General features: G+C 40.0%; 1 non-coding gene across 1 annotated transcript; it reads right to left on the bottom strand.

Moving 5' to 3' along the window:
• Positions 1–5,899: 5,899 nt before the first annotated feature.
• Positions 5,900–6,007, bottom strand: LOC130958686 (small nucleolar RNA R71). Its single transcript, XR_009077795.1, has one exon. It is a non-coding gene; the product is annotated as a small nucleolar RNA R71 (small nucleolar RNA).
• Positions 6,008–16,344: the final 10,337 nt, after the last annotated feature.

Below are 16,344 nucleotides of genomic sequence, written 5' to 3'. Positions count from 1 at the left end.
ATTCTCACTTATGAACAAAGTGACTGACAACCACTCTTGTTCTACAAGCATATGAGGCTTAGTGAATATCTCTTGGATTCCTGATACACGATGCATGGTTGATCGCCTGACAACCGAGTGCTCGCCTGACAAACGAGCCAGCCATTCCGTGAGATCAGAGTCTTCATGGTATAGGCGAGAACTGATGGCGGCATTCAAGAGAATCTGGAAGGTCTAACCTTGTCTGTGGTATTCTGAGTAGGATTCAATGATTGAATGACTGTGACGTGCTTCAAACTCCTAGCAGGCGGGGCGTTAGTGACAGACGCAAAAGGATCGATGGATTTTATTCCGGCCTGACCGAGAACCGACAGCTGATTACCCATGCTGTGACAGAGCATAGGCGACGTTTTCACTGAGAGGATGGGAGGTAGCCACTGACAACGGTGAAACCCTACATGAGCTTGCCATGGAAAGGAGTAAGAAGGATTGGATGAAGACTGTAGGAAAGCAGAGAGACGGAAGGGAAGGCATCTTCATACGCTTATCTGAAGCTCTCACCAATGATATACATAAGTATCTCTATCTTTATCTTTATGCTTTATTCGTTTATCACTATACCCATTTGAGTCTGCTTGACTGAGATTTACAAGGTGACCATAACTTGCTTCATACCAACAATCTCCGTGGGATCGACCCTTACTCACGTAAGGTATTACTTGGACGACCCAGTGCACTTGCTGGTTAGTTGTGCGAAGTTGTGTTTATGCCATGGTATTGAGCACCAAGTTTTTGGATTCATTACCGGGGATTATTTGAGCTGTGAAAAGTATTGATCACAATTTCGTGCACCAGTTGCATTAAGTAACTAATATATATATATATATATATATATATATATATATATAGCTCTAGGTTGCATTAAGCAACTGATATATATATATTAATATAGCTCTGGGTTGCATCAAGCAACTAATATATATATATATATATATATATATATATATATATATATATATATATATATCTTTATTATATTACTCTTCTCTTTATATTTCTTTACTCTGTTCTGGTTTCTCTTTTCTCTGATTACTCTTCCTCTGTATCTATATTTACTCTTTTTCACTTTATCTCTTTACTTTACTCTTGTTACTTTGTTCTCTGTGTTCCTCTACTCTGCTCTGATTTCTATGCTTAACGTATGTATTTAAAGCTTATGTAAATTTCGGTATGAATAGTTATCCCAAGTATAGGTTCATTAAGTCTATATTGAAACCGTTTAACTTTTCATATAATACCTAACCCTAGTCGCAACTCAATGACTAACTATGTTGCCCTAGTTCATTCATTAATCTATGTTTGTTTTTCTGTCATTAAAACTTTACAGAATTTTTTTTTTGTTTTTATCTTTTCTTTAACTTCTTATCTTTCCTTTTTTCTTTGCCTCACTATCATGTTATTACCACTCCCTAAGTGTTTTATGAAGGTAATTATGAGATTTAGCAGTTAAAGTTGTCTTTCTAAAGCTTTTACGGAAAACTGCCTTTTCCGAATTATTTTATTATTTTTATTAAAATATTATTTCTAATTAAATATTATTCTTTATTATTTTATCATTAAATTTTTGAAAATTATCCCACTTTAACTTTTAACCTTTAAAATTTACCTTTTGCCACACGTAACTTTTAATATTTCTACTTTAACCACCTTAACTTTCAGAAATTACCAAATAACCCCTTAAACACCAAAAATTTTACTTCCTTGCCCTTTTTAAGATCTAAAGCCTGTTCTTCTTTATTCTTCATCACACTCAAAGTGTTCTTCGTGTTCTTTGTAAATTCTTCAGATTCTTTCCCTGTTTTTACCCATTTTTTAGTCTTTTCAGCAACCGATTTTTACTATAATTCAAAATAAATTCTCATCCACTAAAACCCAATCTTTTCTACATGATTTTAACACAAATTAAACCCCAATTTAGGGCCTAGGGTTTCATTTTTCCAGCAGCAATGAAGAACATAAGTTCAAAGTTGAATATCATCAAGAAGCTTCTAATACTAATATAATGATAATATTATCCTATTATATCTCTTCTCTCATGAATCGAGTCCGGTTCGTCAAACTGAGTCTATTTACGAAAAATAGAATCAAAACTCCTAACCGATACGGTTCAAAAACTAAGTTCTTCGTGACTGCATTATCGAGCTTGCCTTAGAAAAGGTTCTAGCTTAAAGATGACATAATGACAATGAGGATTAAGATTCTTGATGATATATCAAAGGTTCTCCCCTTACTGATTGATGAGCGGATAATTTGTACGCTTTTTGGCATTGTTTTTAGTATGTTTTTAGTAGTTTTAGTTGAGTTCTTAGTATATTTTTATTAGTTTTTAGTTAAAATTCACTTTTCTGGACTTTACTATGAGTTTGTGTGTTTTTCTGTGATTTCAGGTATTTTCTGGCTGAAATTGAGGGACCTGAGCAAAAATCTGATTCAGAGACTGAAAAGGACTGCAGATGCTGTTGGATTCTGACCTCCCTGCACTCGAAGTGGATTTTCTGGAGCTACAGAAGCCCAATTGGCGCGCTCTCAACGGCGTTGGAAAGTAAACATCCTGGGCTTTCCAGCAATATATGATAGTATATACTTTGCCCAAGATTTGATGGCCCAAACCGGCGTTCAAAGTCACCCTCAGAATTCCCAGCGTTAAACGCCCAAACTGGCATAAAAGCTGGCGTTTAACTCCAAGAAGAGTCTCTACACGAAAAATGCTTCATTGCTCAGCCCAAGCACACACTAAGTGGGCCCGGAAGTGGATTTTTATGTCACTTACTCATCTTTGTAATTCTTAAGCTACTAGTTCCCTATAAGTAGGACCTTTTACTATTGTATTTTTCATCTTTGGACATCTAGTTCTTAGATCAGATCTTGGTTCTTCTGGTTCCCTCTTTGGGACCGAAGCCAATGATCACTCTTGTTCTTATGTATTTTCAACGGTGGAGTTTCTACACACCATAGATTAAGGTGTGGAGCTCTGCTGTACCTCGAGTATTAATGCAATTACTATTGTTCTTCTATTCAATTCCGCTTGTTCTTTGTCCAAGATATCACTTGTTCTTCAACTTGATGAATGTGATGATCCGTGACACTCATCATCATTCTCACTCATGAACAAAGTGACTGACAACCACTCTTGTTCTACAAGCATTCGAGGCTCTAGTGAATATCTCTTGGATTCCTGATACACGATGCATGGTTGATCGCCTGACAACCGAGTGCTCGCCTGACAAACGAGCCAGCCATTCCGTGAGATCAGAGTCTTCGTGGTATAGGCAAGAACTGATGGCGGCATTCAAGAGAATCCGGAAGGTCTAACCTTGTCTGTGGTATTCTGAGTAGGATTCAATGATTGAATGACTGTGACGTGCTTCAAACTCCTGAAGGCGGGGCGTTAGTGACAGACGCAAAAGAATCACTGGATTCTATTCCGGCCTGATTGAGAACCGACAGATGGATAGCCGTGCCGTGACAGGGTGCGTTGAACATTTCCAATGAGAGGATGGGAGGTAGCCACTGACAACGGTGAAACCCTTGCATAAGCTTGCCATGGAAAGGAGTAAGAAGGATTGGATGAAGACAGTAGGAAAGCAGAGAGACGGAAGGGACCAAGCATCTTCATACGCTTATCTGAAGCTCTCACCAATGATATACATAAGTATCTCTATCTTTATCTTTATGTTTTATTCATCATCTATACCCATTTGAGTCTGCCTGACTGAGATTTACAAGAGGACCATAGCTTGCTTCATACCAACAATCTCCGTGGGATCGACCCTTACTCACGTAAGGTATTACTTGGACGACCCAGTGCACTTGCTGGTTAGTTGTGCAAAGTTGTGTAGTGATCACAATTTCGCGCACCATGTTTTTGGCGCCGTTGTCGGGGATTGTTCTGAGTATGGACAACTGACGGTTCATCTTGTTGCTTAGATTAGGTATTTTTCTTCAGAGTTCTTGAGAATAAATTCTAGTGTTTCATGATGATCTGTTGAAGTCTGGCTGGCTGAGAAGCCATGTCTAATCTTGTTGAACCGAGGTTTCAACTTATCATCACAAGAGCTTGTTGATTTCTATCAATCTTGCTGATGGAGCAATGATCTGCTGAGGCTTGGCTGGCCATTGGCCATGTCTAGTGTTTTGGACCGAAGCTTTCTTTGAAAGCTTGGCTGGCTGTGAAGCCATGTCTAATTCCTGGACCGGAGTCTTAGACTAGCATTGCAATGATTCCTGGAATTCAAATTAAGAATTCTGAAACCTTTATTTTCTATTTTCATATAATTTTCGAAAAAGCACAAAAAAATTACAAAACCATAAAGACCAAAAAAAAAAGATTTTATGTTTCTTGTTGAGTCTAGTGTCTAATTTTAAGTTTGGTGTCTTGCATGCATTGTTTATTTGATCTTGGTTCTATTTTCAAGTCAATAGTACAGGGAACTGAAGATTCAGAACATGCAGCAGAGGAATTACACAGAAAAAGCTGGGCGTTCAAAACGCCCAGTGAAGAAGGACAGACTGGCGTTTAAACGCCAGCCAGGGTACCTGGTTGGGCGTTTAACGCCCAAAAAGGTAGTGCATTGGGCGTTAAACGCCAGAATGTGCACCATTCTGGGCGTTTAACGCCAGGATGGCACAAGGGGAAGGATTTTGTTTTCAAAATCAATTTTTTTCATGTTTTCAAAGTTTTTCAAAATCAAATCTTTTTCAAATCATATCTTTTCAATCAAATGTTTTCAAAATCAATTTCTTTCCTTTTTCAAAGATACTTACTAACAATTAATGATTTGATTGAACATTTTAAGTATGTTACCTTTTCTGTTGAGAAAGGTTTAATGTTTGAATCATATCTATTCTTGTTAGGCAAGTCATTAATTTTTAAAATCAAATCTTTTTAAAATTGTTTTCAAATCATATCTTTTCAATCATATCTTTTTAAAAAGCATAATTTTTTATCATATCTTTTTAATCACATCTTTTTCAAAACAGTTTTTAATCATATCTTTTTGATTTCTAATTTCAAAATCTTTTTTCAAAAATCACTTGATTTCTTTCCCACTCTTGATTTTCGAAAATTAATTAAAAATTTTATTTAAAATGTTTTCAAAATATTTCACTTGATTTTCGAAAATTTCTTCCTCTCTTTCCCACATCCTTCCATTTATGGAGTACCACTCCTTCTCAATGCACAATTCGAACTCTATCTAATTAAGGTCGAATTCTTCTACCCCTTCCTTCTATTTTTCTGTTCCTCTGACACCTCAAGGAATCTCTATACTGTGACATAGAGGATTCCACACTTTCTTGTTCTCTTCTCTTTCATATGAGCAGGAACAAAGACAAAGGCATTCTTGTTGAAGCTGACCCTGAACCTGAAAGGACCTTGAAGCGAAAGCTAAGAGAAGCTAAGGCACAATTCTCTGTAGAGGACCTAACCGAATTCTTCAAAGAAGAAGAAACCATGGCAGCCGAAAACAACAACAACAACAACAACAATGCAAGGAAGGTGCTGGGTGACTTTACTGCACCTACTCCCGACTTCTATGGGAGAAGCATCTCTATCCCTGCCATTGGAGCAAACAACTTTGAGCTTAAGCCTCAATTAGTTTCTCTAATGCAATAGAATTGCAAGTTCCATGGACTTCCATTGGAAGATCCTCATCAGTTCTTAGCTGAATTCTTGCAAATCTGTGACACTGTCAAGACTAATGGGGTTGACCCTGAGGTCTACAGACTTATGCTATTCCCTTTTGCTGTAAGAGACAGAGCTAGGACATGGTTAGACTCACAACCTAAAGAAAGCCTGGACTCATGGGAAAAGCTAGTCAATGCCTTCTTGGCAAAGTTCTTTCCACCTCAAAAATTGAGTAAGCTTAGAGTGGAAGTCCAAACCTTCAGACAGAAGGAAGGAGAATCCCTCTATGAAGCTTGGGAAAGGTACAAACAATTGATCAGAAAATGTCCTTCTGACATGCTTTCTGAATGGAGCATCATAGGTATTTTCTATGATGGTCTCTCTGAACTATCCAAGATGTCTTTGGATAGCTCTGCTGGAGGATCTCTTCATCTGAAGAAGACGCCTACAGAAGCTCAAGAGCTAATTGAAATGGTTGCAAATAACCAATTCATGTACACTTCTGAAAGGAATCCTGTGAACAATGGGACAAGTCAGAAGAAATGAGTTCTTGAGATTGATACTCTGAATGCCATTCTGGCTCAGAATAAGATATTGACTCAGCAAGTCAATTTGATTTCTCAAAGTCTGTCTGGAATGCAAAATGCACCAAACAGTACTAAGGATGCTTCATCTGAAGAAGAAGCTTATGATCCTGAGAACCCTTCAATGGAAGAGGTGAATTACCTAGGAGAACCCTATGGAAACACCTATAATTCTTCATGGAGAAATCACCCAAATTTCTCATGGAAGAATCAAGAGAGACCTCAACAAGGTTTCAACAACAATAATGGTGGAAGAAACAGGTTTAGCAATGGCAAGCCTTTTCCATCATCTTCTCAGCAACAGACAGAGAATTCTAAGCAGAACACCTCTGACTTAGCAACCATGATCTCTGATCTAATCAAAACCACTCAAAGTTTCATGACTGAAACAAGATCCTCCATTAGGAATTTGGAGGCACAAGTGGGACAGCTGAGCAAGAAAGTTACTGAACTCCCTCCAAGTTCTCTCCCAAGCAACACAGAAGAAAATCCAAAAGGAGAGTGCATGGCCATCAACATGGCCGAATTTGGAGAGGAGGGAGAGGACGTGAACGCCACTGAGGAAGACCTCAATGGGCGTGCACTAGCCTCCAATGAGTTCCCTAAAGAGGAACCATGGGAATCTGAGGCTCAAAATGAGACCATAGAGATTCCATTGGACTTACTTCTGCCTTTCATGAGCTCTGATGAGTGTTCTTCCTCTGAAGAGGATGAGTATGTCACTGAAGAGCAAGTTGCTAAATACCTTGGAGCAATCATGAAGCTAAATGACAAGTTATTTGGAAATGAGACTTGGGAGGACGAACCTCCTTTGCTCACCAAGGAACTGGATGACTTGTCTAGGCAGAAATTACCTCAAAAGAGACAAGATCCTGGGAAGTTTTCCATACCTTGCACCATAGGCACCATGACCTTCAAGAAGACTCTGTGTGACTTAGGGTCAAGTGTAAACCTCATGCCTCTCTCTGTAATGGAGAAGCTAGGGATCTTTGAGGTACAAGCTGCAAGAATCTCACTAGAGATGGCAGACAACTCAAGAAAACAAGCTTATGGACTTGTAGAGGATGTTTTGGTGAAGATTGAAGACCATTACATCCCTGCTGATTTAATAGTCCTAGAGACTGGGAAGTGCATGGATGAAACCATCATCCTTGGCAGACCCTTCCTAGCCACAGCAAAGGCTGTGATTGATGTTGATGGAGGTGAACTGATCATTCAAGTGAATGAAGAATCCTTTGTGTTTAAGGCTCAAGGATACCCCTCTGTCACCATGGAGAGGAAGCATGAAGAGCTTCTCTCAAATCAGAGTCAAGCAGAGCCCCCACAGTCAAACTCTAAGTTTGGTGTTGGGAGGCCACAACCAAACTCTAAGTTTGGTGTTGAACCCCCACATTCAAACTCTAAGTTTGGTGTTGGGAGGTTCCAATATTGCTCTGAGAAAATGTGAGGCTCCATGAGAGCCCACTGTCAAGCTACTGACATTAAAGAAGCGCTTGTTGGGAGGCAACCCAATGTTATATTTCATCTATTTTCTTTTGTTATTTTATTTTTTTTTGTAGGTTGATGATCATAAGAAGTCACAAAATCAATTGAAAAAGCAAAAACGGAATGAAAAACAGGAAGAAAAACAGCACACCCTGGAGGAAGAACCTGCTGGCGTTTAAACGCCAGTGAGGCTAGCAGATGGGCGTTTAACGCCCAGTCTGGCACCATTCTGGGCGTTTAACGCCAGAAAGGGGCACCAGACTGGCGTTAAACGCCAGGAAAGGGCAAGAACCTGGCGTTAAACGCCAGAAATGGGCACCAGCCCGGCGTTTAACGCCAGATTTGGCACAAAACGTGTTTTTTCTTGCCATTTGGTGCAGGGATGACTTTTCCTTGACACCTCAGGATCTGTGGACCCCACAGGATCCCCAACCAACCCCACCACTCTCTCATCTTCTTCACCCATTCACCAATCACTCAATACCTCTTCCCCAAAAACCCTTCACCTATCAAATCCCATCTTTCTCTTCACCACTCACATCCATCCTTCATAAAACCCCACCTACCTCACCCTTCAAATTCAAACCACTTTCCCTCCCAAACCCACCCATATATGACCGAACCATGAGCCCCCCTCTCCTATATAAACCCTTCTTCACCCCTTCATTTTCACACAACCTAAACACCACTTCTCTCCCTCTTTGGCCGAAGACAAAGCCATTCCCTTCTTCCTCATTTCTTCTACTTCTACTCTCTTCTTTCTTCTTTTGCTCGAGGACGAGCAAACCTTTTAAGTTTGGTGTGGTAAAAGCATTGCTTTTTGTTTTTCCATAACCATTTATGGCATCCAAGGCCGGAGAAACCTCTAGAAAGAGGAAAGGGAAGGCAAAAGCTTCCACCTCCGAGTCATGGGAGATGGAGAGATTCATCTCAAGGGTGCATCAAGACCACTGCTATGAAGCTGTGGCCTTGAAGAAGGTGATCCCTGAGGTCCCTTTTTCACTCAAAAAGAGTGAATATCCGGAGATCCGACATGAGATTAGAAGAAGAGGTTGGGAAGTTCTCACCAACCCCATTCAACAAGTCGGAATCTTAATGGTTCAAGAGTTCTATGCCAATGCATGGATCACCAAGAACCATGATCAAAGTATGAACCCGGATCCAAAGAATTGGCTTACTATGGTTCGGGGGAAATACTTGGATTTTAGTCCGAAAAATGTAAGGTTGGCATTCAACTTGCCTATGATGCAAGGAGATGAACATCCTTACACTAGAAGGGTCAACTTTGATCAAAGGTTGGACCAAGTCCTCACTGACATCTGTGAAGAGGGCGCCCAATGGAAGAGAGATTCAAGAGGGAAGCCGGTTCAATTAAGAAGGCATGACCTCAAACCCGTGGCTAGAGGATGGTTGGAGTTTATCCAATGCTCAATTATTCCCACTAGCAACCGGTCCGAAGTTACTCTAGACCGGGCCATCATGATTCATAACATCATGATTGGAGAAGAAGTGGAAGTTCATGAGGTTATAGCCCAAGAACTCTATAAGGTGGCGGACAAGTCCTCTACCTTGGCAAGGTTAGCCTTTCCTCATCTCATTTGTCACCTCTGTTATTCAGTTGGAGTGGACATAGAAGGAGACATCCTTATTGATGAGGACAAGTCCATCACTAAGAAAAGGATGGAGCAAACAAGAGACCCCTCTCATCATGAGATCCCTGAGATGTCTCAAGGGATGCACTTTCCTCCACAAGACTATTGGGAGCAAATTAACACCTCCCTAGGAGAATTGAGTTCCAACATGGGACAACTAAGGGTGGAGCACCAAGAACACTCCATTCTCCTCCATGAAATTAGAGAAGATCAAAGGATCATGAGAGAGGAGCAACAAAGACAAGGAAGAGACATTGAGGAGCTCAAGCACTCCATAAGACCTTCAAGAGGAAGAACAAGCCGCCATCACTAAGGTGGACCCGTTCTTTAATCTCCTTGTTCTTTGTTTTTCTTGTTTTTCGAAAATTTTCATGCTTATGTTTGCCTATGTTTGTGTCTTGTGATCATTAGTATCTATGCCTTAAAGTTATGAATGTCCTATGAATCCATCACCTTTCTTAAATTAACAATGTTCTTAATTGAAAAGGAGAAGAATTGCATGAATTTTGAATTTTATAACAGTTTAATTATTTTGATGTGGTGGCAACACTTTTGTTTTCTGAATGTATGCTTGAACAGTGCATATGTCTTTTGAATTTATGGTTCATGAATGTTGGCTCTTGAAAGAATGATGAAAAAGGAGACATGTTACTGAGGATCTGAAAAATCATAAAAATGATTCTTGAAGCAAGAAAAAGCAGTGAATACAAAAAAAAAAGAAAAAAAAACGAAAAAAAAGGGAAAAAGAAAGAAAAAGAAAGAAATAAAGTTGTGATCCAAGGCAAAAAGAGTGTGCTTAAGAACCCTGGACACCTCTAATTGGGGACTTTAGCAAAGCTGAGTCACAATCTGAAAAGGTTCACCTAATTATGTGTATGTGGCATGTATGTATCCGGTGGTAATACTGGAAGACAGAGTGCTTTGGGCCACGGCCAAGACTCAATAAATAACTGTGTTCAAGAATCATCATACTTAACTAGGAGAATCAATAACACTATCTGGATTCTGAGTTCCTAAAGAAGCCAATCATTCTGAATTTCAAAGGATAGAGTGAGATGCCAAAACTATTCAGAGGCAAAAAGCTAAAAGCCCCGCTCATCTAATTAATACTGATCTTCATAGATGTTTTTGGAGTTCATTGCATATTCTCTTCTTTTTATCTTATTTGATTTTCAGTTGCTTGGGGACAAGCAACAATTTAAGTTTGGTGTTGTGATGAGCGGATAATTTGTACGCTTTTGGGCATTGTTTTTAGTATGTTTTTAGTAGTTTTAGTTGAGTTCTTAGTATATTTTTATTAGTTTTTAGTTAAAATTCACTTTTCTGGACTTTACTATGAGTTTGTGTGTTTTTCTGTGATTTCAGGTATTTTCTGGCTGAAATTGAGGGACCTGAGCAAAAATCTGATTCAGAGACTGAAAAGGACTGCAGATGCTGTTGGATTCTGACCTCCCTGCACTCGAAGTGGATTTTTCTGGAGCTACAGAAGCCCAATTGGCGCGCTCTCAACGGCGTTGGAAAGTAGACATTCTGGGCTTTCCAGCAATATATGATAGTCCATACTTTGCCCAAGATTTGATGGCCCAAACCGGCGTTCAAAGTCACCCTCAGAATTCCCAGCGTTAAACGCCCAAACTGGCATAAAAGCTGGCGTTTAACTCCAAGAAGAGTCTCTACACGAAAAATGCTTCATTGCTCAGCCCAAGCACACACCAAGTGGGCCCGGAAGTGGATCTTTATGTCACTTACTCATCTTTGTAATTCTTAAGCTACTAGTTCCCTATAAGTAGGACCTTTTACTATTGTATTTTTCATCTTCGGACATCTAGTTCTTAGATCAGATCTTGGTTCTTCTGGTTCCCTCTTTGGGACCGAAGCCAATGATCACTCTTGTTCTTATGTATTTTCAACGGTGGAGTTTCTACACACCATAGATTAAGGTGTGGAGCTCTGCTGTACCTTGAGTATTAATGCAATTACTATTGTTCTTCTATTCAATTCCGCTTGTTCTTTGTCCAAGATATCACTTGTTCTTCAACTTGATGAATGTGATGATCCGTGACACTCATCATCATTCTCACTCATGAACAAAGTGACTGACAACCACTCTTGTTCTACAAGCATTCGAGGCTCTAGTGAATATCTCTTGGATTCCTGATACACGATGCATGGTTGATCGCCTGACAACCGAGTGCTCGCCTGACAAACGAGCCAGCCATTCCGTGAGATCAGAGTCTTCGTGGTATAGGCAAGAACTGATGGCGGCATTCAAGAGAATCCAGAAGGTCTAACCTTGTCTGTGGTATTCTGAGTAGGATTCAATGATTGAATGACTGTGACGTGCTTCAAACTCCTGAAGGCGGGGCGTTAGTGACAGACGCAAAAGAATCACTGGATTCTATTCCGGCCTGATTGAGAACCGACAGATGGATAGCCGTGCCGTGACAGGGTGCGTTGAACATTTCCAATGAGAGGATGGGAGGTAGCCACTGACAACGGTGAAACCCTTGCATAAGCTTGCCATGGAAAGGAGTAAGAAGGATTGGATGAAGACAGTAGGAAAGCAGAGAGACGGAAGGGACCAAGCATCTTCATACGCTTATCTGAAGCTCTCACCAATGATATACATAAGTATCTCTATCTTTATCTTTATGTTTTATTCATCATCTATACCCATTTGAGTCTGCCTGACTGAGATTTACAAGAGGACCATAGCTTGCTTCATACCAACAATCTCCGTGGGATCGACCCTTACTCACGTAAGGTATTACTTGGATGACCCAGTGCACTTGCTGGTTAGTTGTGCAAAGTTGTGTAGTGATCACAATTTCGCGCACCACTAATCTTCGGGAGAAATCCGTACTTTCAGAAATGATCTCGCGTACTTGGAAATCAGGGTTGTTACATTCTACCCTCCTAAAAGAAAATGTGACTCTCAAAATTTCAGTTACCTGAGAATAGTTATGGGTAATTAGCTTTCATCTTATCTTCTAGTTCCCAAGTGTGCTCTTCTTCTCCTTTTTGTTCCCAAGTCACTTTGACCAAGCGAACAGTTATACCCCTCAGTCGCTTATCACTTCTTTCTATGATCTAAACCGGTGTTACTTAATATGTCAAATCGTTTCGTAACTATACTGTCTCTGGTTGTAAAACGTGACTCTCGTTGGGAATATATTTCTTAAGTTACGAGACAAAAAAAACATCATGAAGGTTTGACAGATATGGAGGAAGGGCTACTTGATAGGCTACTAGACCGACTCTTTTAAGTATTTGGAAAGGTCCTATGTATCGAGGGTTAAGCTTTTTAGTCTTAAGGGCTCTAACTATTCCAGTAGTCGGGGTTACTTTTAGAAAGATATGGTCTACGTCACTAAACTCTAAGGGCCTACGTCTATTATCGGCATAGCTCTTTTGACGGCTTTGTGCTATTTGGATCTTCTGACGAATCCCCTTTATCTTCTCAGTAGTTTCTTGCACTAAGTCTAGACCTAAGACACTAGCTTCTCCGTCGTCATTCAAATACAATCGTGTCTGGCATCTTCTTCCGTAGAGAGCTTCATATGGTGCCATCCCGATACTTTGTTGGTAACTGTTGTTGTAGACGAACTCGACCAACGGCAAATATTTATCCCAACTGCCTTGGTTATCCATCACACAAGATCTTAGCATGTCTAATGTCTGAATTGTCCGCTCTGATTGTCCGTCTATCTGAGGATGGTATGTTGTACTCATGTGCAATTCTGTTCCCAAAGCTTTCTGAAAAGCTCCCGAGAATCTGGAAGTAAATCTCGGATCTCGATCTGAAACAATTGACGAAGGTATCCCGTGCAATCGTATAATTTCTTGAATATATAGCCGTGCTAGCCTTTCTAAAGTATAGTCAACTCGAATCGAAAGAAAATGTGCTAATTCTATTAACCTGTCCATAATCACCGAAATAGTATCATCTCCTATTGAGGTCCTTGGCAATCCCGTGACAAAATCTATAGTGATCTGCTGCTATTTCCATTGTGGTATTTTCAAGGGTTGCAGGGTTCCTGACGGCTTCTGATGTTCCATCTTCACCTTCTAGCAGGTTAAACATTTTGAGACATAATTAGCTACCTTTTTCTTTAAGCCCTTGGTGCACGAAATTGTGATCGCTACTTTTACACAGAACAATCCCCGGTAATGGCTCCAAAGACTTGGTGCTCAATACCATGGCATAAACACAACTCCGCACAACTAACCAGCAAGTGCACTGGGTCGTCCAAGTAATAAACCTTACGCGAGTAAGGGTCGATCCCACGGAGATTGTTGGTATGAAGCAAGCTATGGTCACCTTGTAAATCTCAGTCAGGCAGACTCAAATGGGTATAGATGATGAATAAAGCATAAAGATAAAGATAGAGATACTTATGTATATCATTGGTGAGAGCTTCAGATAAGCGTATGAAGATGCCTTCCCTTCCGTCTCTCTGCTTTCCTACTGTCTTCATTCAATCCTTCTTACTCCTTTCCATGGCAAGCTTATGCAAGGGTTTCACCGTTGTCAGTGGCTACCTCCCATCCTCTAAGTGAAAATGTTCCTATGCTCTGTCACAGCATATGGCTAATCAGCTGTCGGTTCTCGGTCAGGCCGGAATAGAATCCAGCGATTCTTTTGCGTCTGTCACTAACGCCCCGCCTGCTAGGAGTTTGAAGCACGTCACAGTCATTCAATCATTGAATCCTACTCAGAATACCACAGACAAGGTTAGACCTTCCGGATTCTCTTGAATGCCGCCATCAGTTCTCGCCTATACCACGAAGATTCCGGTTAAAGAATCCAAGAGATAAACACTAGGGCCTCGTATGCTTGTAGAACAAGAGTGGTTGTCAGTCACTTTGTTCATGAGTGAGAATGGTGATGAGTGTCACGGATCATCACATTCATTAAGTTGAAGAACAAGTGATATCTTGGACAAAGAACAAGCGGAATTGAATAGAAGAACAATAGTAATTGCATTAATACTCGAGGTACAGCAGAGCTCCACACCTTAATCTATGGTGTGTAGAAACTCCACCATTGAAAATACATAAGAACAAGAGTGATCATTGGTTTCGGCCCCAGAGAGGGAACCAGAAGAACCAAGACGAAAATTCAATAGTCAAAGGTCCTATATATAGAAAACTAGTAGCCTAGGGTGTACAGAGATGAGTAAATGACATAAAAATCCACTTCCGGGCCCACTTGGTGTGTGCTTGGGCTGAGCAATGAAGCATTTTCGTGTAGAGACTCTTCTTGGAGTTAAACGCCAGCTTTTATGCCAGTTTGGGCGTTTAACTCCCATTTAGGTGCCAGTTCCGGCGTTTAACGCTGGGATTTCTGAGGGTGACTTTGAACGCCGGTTTGGGCCATCAAATCTTGGGCAAAGTATAAACTATCATATATTGCTGGAAAGCCCAGGATATCTACTTTCCAACGCCGTTGAGAACGCGCCAATTGGGATTCTGTAGCTCCAGAAAATCCACTTCGAGTGCAGGGAGGTCAGAATCCAACAGCATCTGCAGTCCTTTTCAGTCTCTGAATCAGATTTTTGCTCAGATCCCTCAATTTCAGCCAGAAAATACCTGAAATCACAGAAAAACACACAAACTCATAGTAAAGTCCAGAAAAGTGAATTTTAACTAAAAACTAATAAAAATATAATAAAAACTCAACTCAAACTACCAAAAACATACTAAAAACAATGCCAAAAAGCGTATAAATTATCCGCTCATCACAACACCAAACTTAAATTGTTGCTTGTCCTCAAGCAACTGAAAATCAAATAAGATAAAAAGAAGAGAATATACTATAGACTCCAAATTATCAATGAAAATTAGCTCCAAATTAGATGAGCGGGACTAGTAGCTTTTTGCCTCCGAACAGTTTTGGCATCTCACTCTATCCTTTGAAATTCAGAATGATTGGCTTCTTTAGGAACTCAGAATCCAGATAGTGTTATTGATTCTCCTAGTTAAGTATGATGATTCTTGAACACAGCTACTTATTGAGTCTTGGCCGTGGCCCAAAGCACTCTGTCTTCCAGTATTACCACCGGATACATACATGCCACAGACACATAATTGGGTGAACCTTTTCAGATTGTGACTCAGCTTTGCTAGAGTCCCCAATTAGAGGTGTCCAGGGTTCTTAAGCACACTCTTTTTGCCTTGGATCACAACTTTATTTCTTTCTTTTTCTTTCTTTCTTTTTCTCCTTTTTTTTTCGTTCTTCTTTTTTTTTTTATTCACTGCTTTTTCTTGCTTCAAGAATCATTTTTATGATTTTTCAGATCCTCAGTAACATGTCTCCTTTTTCATCATTCTTTCAAGAGCCAACAACTTTAACATTCATGAACCACAAATTCAAAAGACATATGCACTATTTAAGCATACATTCAGAAAACAAAAAGTATTGTCACCACATCAAACTAATTAAGCTAGTTTTAAAGATGAATTCGAAATCCTGTACTTCTTGTTCTTTTGTAATAAAAACAGTTTTCATTTAAGAAAGATGATGGATTCATATTCATAGCTTTAAGGCATAGACACTAAGACACTAATGATCATAAGACACAAACATAGATAAACACAAGCATGAAAATTCGAAAAACAAGCAAATAAAGAACAAGGAGATTAAAGAACGGGTCCACCTCAGTGATGGCGGCTTGTTCTTCCTCTTGAAGGTCTTATGGAGAGCTTGAGCTCCTCAATGTCTCTTCCTTGTCTTTATTGCTCCTCTCTCATGATTCTTTGATCTTCTCTAATTTCATGGAGGAGAATGGAGTGTTCTTGGTGCTCCACCCTTAGTTGTCCCATGTTGGAACTCAACTCTCCTAGGGAGGTGTTTAATTTGCTCCCAATAGTCTTGTGGAGGAAAGTGCATCCCTTGAGGCATCTTAGGGACTTCATGAGGAGGAGGATCTCTTGTTTGCTCCATCTTTTTCTTAGT

Source organism: Arachis stenosperma, chromosome 10 (assembly GCF_014773155.1).
Source record: "Arachis stenosperma cultivar V10309 chromosome 10, arast.V10309.gnm1.PFL2, whole genome shotgun sequence".
In the NCBI taxonomy this organism is placed as follows: domain Eukaryota; kingdom Viridiplantae; phylum Streptophyta; class Magnoliopsida; order Fabales; family Fabaceae; genus Arachis; species Arachis stenosperma.
Note: the sequence above shows the minus strand (reverse complement) of the source record. Positions and strands in the feature narration are given on the sequence as shown.